Source organism: Hyalella azteca, unplaced genomic scaffold (assembly GCF_000764305.2).
Source record: "Hyalella azteca isolate HAZT.00-mixed unplaced genomic scaffold, Hazt_2.0.2 contig8227, whole genome shotgun sequence".
Lineage (NCBI taxonomy): Eukaryota > Metazoa > Arthropoda > Malacostraca > Amphipoda > Hyalellidae > Hyalella > Hyalella azteca.
The window spans coordinates 1,796-12,894 of NW_025938326.1; positions in this window are offsets into that span (position 1 = coordinate 1,796).

Sequence of the window (11,099 nt, forward strand, 5' to 3'; positions counted from 1 at the left end):
ATGTAAATAATGATGCAGATATTGTACTGGTGACATTCAAGAATGATGGTTGAGAATTCCTGACGTGACTCACGGTCTACGAATATAATCAAGTGCAGCAAAGACGGCAAGCACGCGACGCCGGCCGTAATGCAGCGTGCCAGGTATTATTACGTAATGCAGCGTGATGACAGTATTACTGATTACTGTCACGATGACAGTAATCAGTGCGGCCGGCGACGCGTGCGGCGTCATGCGAGCGCGACACGCCTAGATGAGTCATGCCATGACTAGCTTGCGCCATCCACGGCTCGCACGCTCTAAACTCAGTCGAGAAAAATCAATCCCAAACAAAATCATACTAACAGCAGAATATGATTTATATCATGAATCAAAATAATAGTAATAACCCAGATGAGTCATACCGTAGCTACAACTTGCGCCATCTAGCACCCACCCGCACAAGGGGCGCTCTATATTCAGTGGATAAAATCAATCCCAAACCGTCACAGTATGAGCAGAGTATATGCAGCTCAGTGAAACAAGCAGGCAGTTTCAAGTAGGAAAAAGAAGGATGATAAACTTGATGCTTATGATGTGGTGAAGGAGCAGTGCGTAAAATAAATATAAATAGTAATAGCTGAAATAAACAGTTTCGCCAAACGGGATCAATCGCAGATGAAATATGACATCGCAAAACGCATAGCAACAATGTCTAGAAAAGGGATCTCTTATATTATTATTACTAGTTAAGTTATTTTATATAGGCAACACTATATAAACCACCGAGTTAACAACTTGAGAAACTTCATTAAATGCAAACAATAATGGGCAAGAGGGGGGGGGCAATAAGGTTGAAGGGTTGAGCCAAAATAAAAACGAGGTTACAAGTAATCAGGAAACGGCGAGCTTGTGGCAAAAAATAAGTAATCCGACTCTGGGCTAAAGGCGATATCTCGTAACGTCCAAGAATCGAGTGGAAAAGAACACATTTACACGTAAGATCTGTGAATGTCGAGGCTGAAAATCAAGCGAACTCAACGCAAAATGGAGCGTACTCATAATTTCCATTTTCTAGGTCAATATTGTTCTAGAACAGCTCATCGTCGGCATTAAAATTAAACATTCGTATTGATCAATATGTTGAGTGCACGATATACTGCAAGGACTTAAATATACCTTGTCAAACAAAAATATTACAGCCACAAAAAATAACCTATACCCGCTACAATAGGAAGTTTGCATAGAAAGTTTTATCGAGAAAATCCTTGCTAACTTTACAAAACAAAAAATATTTGATTAACCATATACAAATGTAGTTCAACATGTAAAGGAGAGCAGGCGCGTGGTAGGGCATCTGCAGCGTCGAGGGCACAAGGACGACGCAGAAGGGAGATAAGAGAGGCCAGATGAAAGAGGGACAAGCAAGCCTTGCCAATAACCTTGACCCAGAAGAGAGGGAGGGGAACAGCCGCCGCTGCTTCCCCTCGCCGCGCCGAGGGGCAGAAAAGAGGGAAACGCGGCGTGCCAGCAGACGAGGACACTGCAGATATACTCTGGCTTGGCCTTGAAAACCAAGCACCCAAACCAGCTCGAGGAATCGGAGAGAGGCCACTGCGCTGTCCAGACTTGATTTTGGCGTCTTAATGCGGCCGCAGGCAAATGAATTGCGTCAATCACACTTGTTACATGAAATCTTCTTAGAATATGTCCACTTGAACACAGCTTTAGTCAGGCCCTCACACCAGGTGTATCAAGCAATATTCGACTGGAATGGAACAAGCAGCAAAAAGCAAAATAGTAGACCCAATGTACGTATGCGAGATCGTACAAATAAACACAAATGAAGTCAAGTGCTATAGAGTCCGTAGGCATTATGAGAAGTGATATCTTCAGCGTGCCAGATTGTCACTGCCCTATATGTTGCCGATGTCGGCCAAGCTAGCGAAAAAAAAATTAATTCCATCTGATAACCTAGTGGCCACTTTTGGAGAGATATAATTCATATTCTTATTTTAATATGTCAGAACAATAATTTCTATTAGAAATAGTATATAGCACTATCCTACCGAAATAAAATAACTCAAACAATACCAGCCGTTTGAACTAATGAGGAACCATTTTTAGCCCCAGCCTACGAAAAACGAATTTATAGAATGTTTTCTTTTTAAGAAATTACGACGACGTTGTTCCCGTATTGAATTTCCGAAAGGCGTTCTCATTTCCAGCTTTCTATCAAAAATCGGAGCCAAATTATTAGAAATGTCGATGCCAATTCTGTTACATAAAAATGATGAAGATTAGTTTAAAAGTCGTTTGAGCTTGAAATTTAAAGAATCAGGTCAAGAGCGTCATATCCGCATGACACATATAAACTCGATAACACAAAACACTAAGGCAAAACGTCTAATCCACTGAGTCGTTTATTTTACCGTCCACACATGTGCTACATTTCCCAATGCCAAATCATGAGACACCAGCTCGCAGTGAGCATTGGTGCCTAGTCTGCCATAAAACATTTCAGGTCAATCAAAATACCGAGGATTCGACGGATATATACAGGTTATTCCCTGAGCCGTGACAAATTTCCGGCAGTCATGAAACTATATTAAGTGTATAAGGCCAGGCAATTAATAGACTAGTGACATCTCCAAAATTAGTTCAGGGAGCGCGCGCACGGTAGGCACATGACGGGCCAAAGAACTCTAAAACTAAAAAGGATTGCACGTGGATTACAATTAAGTATATAACTGGTAGGCAGATGACTGATCAGGTATTTGCAAGAGCAATGAACAATTCAAAAGATCTAGACCTGGAGCCATACTTTCAAAATTTGCTAAGTAAACGTAAGTACTTACGCTCTATTTTCTTGTCTATGATTGGTGGATTTAGCTTGAAAGGCTGTCAATGATTGGCTGATGAACTTACGATCTCTTAATTTTTTTTGAAAGTGTAGGCCCTGGGCACCTAAATGTAGACTTATTAACTCCTGAGGAAATAGATCAATCACACTGTTCAAGATTATGATAAATGTTACTAATATAATCGACTATTGTTCACACTTTTTTAAGTAATAGAAATCGAAAAATATGAGAAGAGATTGATGCCCACATGAGTTTGGAGACGATAAGAACGACAGATTGTCTGATCGATTAGTTAAGATTGCTTGCAGAAACCTGCAAGCAACCAAGAAGCAAAAATCGTCTCAATTTAAAGATTAATGCCATAATATGATGTTAAAGCCTAAAGCCAAGATATAATAAAAATTTTAAGATCATTACAGCATGTGTCAGTAAGTGTCAGTAAATGGTAAAGTCTACTGCCTATGTGTGCTTGAAGCAATTCAAGAACTTCTTGAACAGAAGGACACATGAATTCCATAAAAATTATAAGAATTCAGAGGCATGCTTAAGAGTCAACCTTTCAGGTAAAAATTTAAGCGCTCTTTATGCGAGCTAAACGCCAGTCAACCTACAGTAGCAACATACCAAAGTAAAGAGCTAAGTGCTACTTTAGAAAGTCCTGCAGTATCACAAGTGGTCAACTGTAAGCCCCACAGCAGAGTAAAGTTCCTGCAAGATAGAAGGTTTACAGAGCAAAAGGTTACTTGCAGTCTACAGACAGCCACACTGCAGAGTGTATGTCCTGCAGGATAAAGGGGATACAGAGCAATGCATGTGTCTGGGGCACAGCAGCGCACGCAGGAGAAGATAAAGGAATTAAGCAGCGCAGCGCTCCTCAAGCGGTGTAGAGAACATGACAGAGTGACTTACATATGTTAGCAATCTGCAAGTATTGTGAGGAGGTGATGCTAGGCATAAAATAAAGAGCTGATGATTAGTAATTGAGAGTGGTATGATAATGTAGCCTCAAACCCAAATCAATTGTTGTGGTGGGCCTTTGTGAGAAATAAAACATTACAATAAACTAGTCAGAAAAGTAGGGCACTTCAGGTTGAGAAATTAGCATCATTCCAATCTATCCATCAAGCCATCTCAACCTTAAATTGGCATCTAAAGTTTAGTTGAAGGTCTACTCACAACTGATCAATCAATCAATATGACATGAATCCCACTAGGCAGAATTTGGCAATCAGGTTTTTTTGGCCCTAAATTTCAATATTATTATTTAATATTTCTCACCAAAACTACAATAAACTTCAAGATTTATTGCAGAATATATATGTAGAGAGGTATTTAAAAAGAAAGGTGTTGGCTAGATCTTCTGATGACAAATTTTGATGCGGGTGTTTCTATCAGCAAAGATCTTTATATATGCCCACTCTTGCATTTATCAGAAACTGTCACCTGCATCAATCGCAACATGTGCTATGTCTGTATCAATCATTAACCTTTTGCCATTTCAACTGCAAACCACAATTTATGTAAAAGGGTAATTGTGAATGTAATCTGCTATGATCTTGGCATCTTCAGAGCACTGAATTAATTTATTTCTTTCTTCACCTATGTTGTGTCATACTCAACAATCTAGACAATTCCTACATGGTAACTGGCCCATCCTAAGAGCTAAAAGATCTAAAGACATTCTAATTATCTACTAAAGACCCTAACTTGTGTAGCTAAATAGCTAATGCATCATTACAAAATTAGAAAATTTTTACATGTTATGGCAATCCTGCAACTCAAAAGTGACATATTTTCAGTAAATTTTGAATATTGCACTTTGCAGCCCAATCACGCACATTTTCAAATCCATATGAGAGGTAATTCTTCTAGTAGGATTCTTTAGGCTCCAAAAATGGTAGAAAAGCTCCAATTATGATATTGATATATAGTGTACTAAATATCATATGTAATATATATTCCATAGTACCTGATTGACACAAATAGGCTATAATTGCTATACTGCTACAGCTATTATAGGCATAGGCCGCATAGCTTGGTCAATACTTCTTAACACATTGACTATGTATTGGTACATATGCGTACCACAAAATTTATTTCTCCAGGAGGTAGTGGTCTGTGATACATAATTCAGGTTGCCTAAAATCGGCCAAATCCGAGAACAAAAAAGGCCAAAAAAAGGCCAATGATTCAATGTATACTAGTTTATTTGTAGGTTCTGCTATAAAAATTTCTTTTATTTTCTTTTTGCAGCATTTAAAATTTAATAAGGAAGTACCCCTATCATAAATTTTAGCCAGCCTACGCAATTGAGAAAAACTAAATCACGGAATTTGACCAGAAAAAATGACTGTCTGGCAACCCTGCTTAAAAAAAGTACAAAAAATGAAATAATAGTACAAGATGAAGCAATTGTAGTCAACGTGTTAACTATTTTAACAATTCTTGGGGCAATGCTAGTTGTGGCAATAAATTCTTTCAGTTACAAGACTGCTATTTTCAACATAAACAAAATGTCAAAATCTAAAACATCATCATGGTAATGGAATGAAAAAAACTTTACTTACATAATGGCTTACAAATTTGTATATTCTGTTATTTGTTAAGATAAGTTTGAAAAAATATAACTCAGTACTCACTGCAGCCTTGCAGGTCTGCAGTGGCCAGTGAGTAACAGAGAGCACATAATGCACATTTTCTTGTTGATGAAAATGTGAAGTCACAGAAAGATGGACGGACAGATGGACAGACATGACAAGCACAATAGCACCTTTTTTTTCCATAAATGAGAAAATTCATTAAAAATACATGAAGAAATGTAGGTATTAATGACAGCATGTTTTGAAAAACCTATAACCTATTGAATACAGTCTTTCAAAATACCCAATATCTTAAATAAGGACCATTTATTTTTTACAGTATTTGATCTAAATTTTCCTGCATATGATTATGAATAGCAGTACAATGCGTTAATAGTAAAATAGATAGGGTGGAAATAATGACCCGGTCCCGGTGGATTAATCTTTAATGCCTTATTTAATGGATCTCTAAAAATTGTAGCTCTGACTTCTGATCATTACTATTATTGTAAATGAGCAGTTATGAGCTGCAGATTAAGTGCTAGCTATATCAGCTCAGTACCGACTTGTGTGGCTAACACTATTATTTACGGTAGGCTGACGATGAAGTCTGAACCGTTGAAGTGATCGTAGAACTAATCAGCTCAGCTGCAACATACCTCTTGTCGTCGCTTTGACCACCTTCCACACGGGCTTTCTTCCAAAATTTCAATGTCATCTTCACTGTCTTCTCCACTTTCACGGGGGGAGCTTTTTTCTGGCTCGGCACTTTTGTTGCTACCAGTCATTTTAGATAAATTTCTAAATTGTTTTCAGAAGACGGCTAGATAACAGTCAGTACAACCATGCGCATGACCTACCTCACACACGTCCCACTCAACACTGGACCAATCGCTGTCAAACCGCGGACAAGAAATTTTTACGGAATAGGTAACTTTTAACTATTATTTCTCTTCCTAAATATTCCTGATCAATTTATAATATAGAGGCGCACGATGATAACTTTTTTAAATATAGTTTTACTGTGAATTATTCCGTTTTAACCTAATCTCTACCGGTTTAGATTGGATGCATTTTCTAATCGATCACATTCAAATTTCTGTTAATTTCTTGGAAAATTTTTACAAACCGAACATATTTCAGCCTATTCAAGAACCTCGAAAAGAAATAAGTGTAGTTACCTACAGTTGCCAGCAAATTTCTTATACTTGCTTCACCAGCAGTGATGCGTGAGTTCTCTTCGGACCCCAAAACCGAATTAGCTGAATAGATATTCTAATTTTTTCATCTGTTCAAGATTTAGATTAGAAATATTTCCATTTTTGCTACTGAAAATTTTTCCTTCAAGTAGATTCGCTTTGCTACACAAAAACAACATTCAACGTACTATTTAATGCTGACCAATTATTAGCCAGTGGTCAATTGGAACGGATGAGCAGCTTGGTCAACATCGCTCCCGCGACCGAAAGGCATTCAATGATTTACAGTGACTCCAGCATATATAACGCTCAGCAGCAGTGTTATCTCAAACTCAAATTTTATTTCCCACTATGAAAAAGAAGTTGAATTTGCACCTAAACCTCAAGTGCCCCGATTTGCAGAATAAATTTGACAATAACATATTCTTATTGTCGGAAAACTACAAGAAACGTCATATGCAATAATGCATCCAAAAAATTAAAACTCGCGAAAAGAAATAGATATGAAGTTTTGCCATCATAAATTAGATTGTGAATAATAGGTAGATAGAGTAATTAGTTGAAAAAAAACAGCGTTTATATTTTAATTTAAGCCATGCGAAAAAGAGATGTAATTTTTTCGCACGTTGTCTGGCTACTGTAAATCCGAGTCGTTGCGAAATTACAACATGCAAAAACTAAAAAAAATTCTGGACACAAACCGATTTTAGGTAAGCTGTTGCAGCGTTTGATGCATTAGTGTAGAACACCAAACTAATTTTAAATGAGTTGCTTTATGTCAGATGATTGGATCCGAGTTATACCGAATCGACACATCTCCGAACTTGCATGCGAACTCACCTGCTGACGCAAAAGCTTAACCTAACTTTTCACTCAACCGAACCACTCATAAGTTCTTCAATACTTAACGGAACTGCTCAAAATTTTAAATATAGGTATTTATTATCAATTTTCTGAGGTAGGAATAGTTACAGTCTGATTAAGCCAAAGGTACAGGTGGCCGGCTTGGCAAAAATGACTATGTTGTATCCTCCATTCAGGTACTTCACGAGTGAGGCGCCATGATACTCATGAGTCATACTGCGGCAAGTCAAATGGACAGTGGAGCATTTTTCTGGTCGGAAGCATTTTGCGGTCTCGAACGCGCAACACACTGCTACATTTCTGCTGTGCTTAACTGCCCGGCCTCTTCGCCGATTCTGGCCAGAAACTGGCGCACAGAGTTGGGATCGAACCCGCACCTCTCTCCGCCAAGCACCTCTCTACCTTGGTACTATGAACTGTAACCACTGGGCCACATCCATTACCCAAGTTCTATTCATAATACTTAATCTGTAGCCCCCCCAAAATATATGATATTTAGATCTTCACAGTGCCCGCCTCACATTTTTTTGTGTTTTCTCAGCATAAGATTTGGAAAAATACACTTTAAACTTCATTTTAGGGCAAGAATAAAATTTAGGACAACTCACTGAAAAAGTTAATGTTTACTTCTTATGACCCCAGTGCTGATGACCCCAGTGGTTTCACCAGCGCCGCAAGCCACGAGCTTTGCAAATTATTTATATAGGACACGTTTCAGCTATGCTTTTACCCTCACGTGCCTCGCGGAGGCGAGCCAGCACATCAGTGACACGAGCCCAAGGTATTGCCTGCAGATTTATTCGCGACGACGATAGATGCCCACCCTTTCAAGACTCGGAAACAATCTTTGACCAATCATCGAGGCAAAAACTGACAAAGAAGAATGTCTGAATATTGTGCCTGCGAAGTGTAGTAGGAGCATTGATCAAGTCCATGGCCCATGTTTCTGCTCGGCCTGCAAATTAATTCTCAACTATACCAGCATGTGTTTTTACCCACAGTAAGGTTAAGCGTCTGCCGCAGTTAATTAAGGCTCTAATTGGCATAGGACGAGACAGGTATTCCGAATGCTGAACGATAGTCCGAACAAACAACTTGGTCATGATGATTGATCCTCATTTAAAAGGCAAAGTAACAGATTCTCGTAAGAATGGTCTTATCAAATGCCAGTTTGTTCCAAGGAGGTTATTAGAGTCCAATATCGGCCATTTTCAATCACATTGATCATGAGAGCCACCAAGTAGGTACAGGCTTGACAGGATTGAACCACATTCAAAAGGCTCAAAACCATCATCTCTGTTAAATTTCAGGATCCACCATAAATACCACCTAAGTATTGAATTTGCAAGTGATCAGATCACTTCTGAGAAAATTTCTCATTCATATCAAATTGAGACGATTGTATGCGTAAAGATTAAACACATCAATGCGACAACATTTCTTCTCGCTTCGAGTCACCGACATGTGGAACAGCCTCACTGATAGCATCGTTGAAGCTCCGAGTATGAACATCTTCGAAAACAGACTAGACGAAGTTATGCAGGAGCATATGTTCAGTCTTAAAATGCCTAGCAAATTACGGAGCAGGCAATAAGTCCAGCAGCTATCTCAATCAATCGTCAGTTATGGAATGATCGGGTTCCAAAGGCCGGATCCCTTGTGAATCAAGTCACGAAAAGTTCAAGAATCGGCAACAGGCCATGGGCCTATTTCTTCAACGCCGACACTTCTATTCTATTCTAAAACTTTTTACGACTTTTGCGTGCAGTATCGTTCGCGCGTTTGATTGCGAGAATTCGAGAGCGTCAAAAACTCCCACTGCTCTCTTCATTTGCAACGGGAAATCTAAGTTATGTAATTCATCCTCTGTGTTGCGCGAGGATCAATGAAATTATTACGATTTCATGCAAGTGCAGTCATATTTGCGGGAGTCTTGGAATTGAATCTAATAAAAATAACACGATATGTACTATAAATGAGTGATTGAAGTATTTGACATCACTTAAAGCTAACTCATTTAACTATGCTACTCTGATTCCTAATTACGGGAGCTATGAGTGAGTTCCATAAAAAAAACCTGTAATACCGCAATGGAGGTAAGATACTGAAAGAGCGACATTCTCCCGACACTCATCATTTGTTCGAATATTATCAGCACATAAATTATGCATGTTTTGATAGTTACCTTGCTACTATCATAACCATGGTCATACCGTCCTGAATATAGACTTTCAAAATTTTTCTATATTCTATTTTCTATATTCAAAATTCTATATATTGAATATATTTTCTATATTCTATATGAATATATTTTCTATATTCAAAATTTAATTTTCAAAATTAAAATAATAAGAAAATTGTCAATAAGAAATACTCTCTAGTCTTCAATGAAACCTGCATTAAAAAACAGCTTCTGCCAAATTACACAAACTTTCTAAATTGTATTTAATTAAATGATAGCGACTTATATGACAAATAAAAAGAGGTACAAAAGGATTTGGAATCATCGAAATACATTATGTTAATAAAGCTGAAACGGCCACACTGACCAGGTGATCAGCGAGGTCCATGATTTTGCCATTTAGATTTTAGACGAAAGGCTGGCTGTGAACAACCAAGTCTTCAAAAAGCGGATTCGAAGAAAGAGATTGGATTCCTGTTTCACACCATTCGGTCATTACGCTTACGCATTTACGCTGTAGCGTGTGAAAATCTAGCTACGTCGCGACTAGCTAGTGACCTAGTGTGAGTTTGAGCCTGAGGGCAAGAATGTGAAGTTGTGAACTGATCAAAACCTTCACATGTTATTAAATTCGGTTCTGTTTTGAGTTGAATGTGCATCCGTTTATTTTTACTTAGAGTTAATCAAAAGTTAAAACGAAACTCATTAATACAATAGTAGCCTAGTAGGTAGTACTGAACTACTGGGTTTGAAGTTTGATGCTTGTTCTGTAGGTTCATACTTCATAGACACACTCGCACTGAATTCAGAACTAGCTAGGTAGCTACTAAGGTCTGAGGACGCAGTAACAGTAAGGTGAATGAGGCAGGCCAATGCTGGTAAGGCATTAGGCAGGCCAATGATCGATCAGGTCAGGCTGGCCAATACTGGATGCTGCCTAGTGCCAAGTTGCCAACTGAGCCTCCACTGAGAGTGGAGGCTGGGAGGGTGTAAGAAAAAAAGCAATACCTAATAATAATAAAACTGAAATAACCAAACCATAATAATATCGCAAATAGTCACTCAGGGCCTAGTATGGAATATATCTACTTGGCGAGCCGCGACTGAATTTTTCGAGCTGTGGTTTTATGGATTTGCCAGCCGTGATTCCATTTCTACGAGCCGTGATTCTATTTCACCGAGCCGCGAATTCCATATCCTGTCTCTTATACACATCTGATGTGTATAAGAGACAGGTCATAAGACGTCTGCGGGCTCAATAAATTATTAAATTTTATATACCGATCATAAACCCCTGCTATTGAGAATGAGACTATTCATCATTAATCCGTAACTACTGATCACTACAGTTGAAAATATTTCTTTAAAAAACGATTGCATCGACCACTAAACTATTTTTGTTCAATATTTCGTAAACTGCACGGCCACAAGC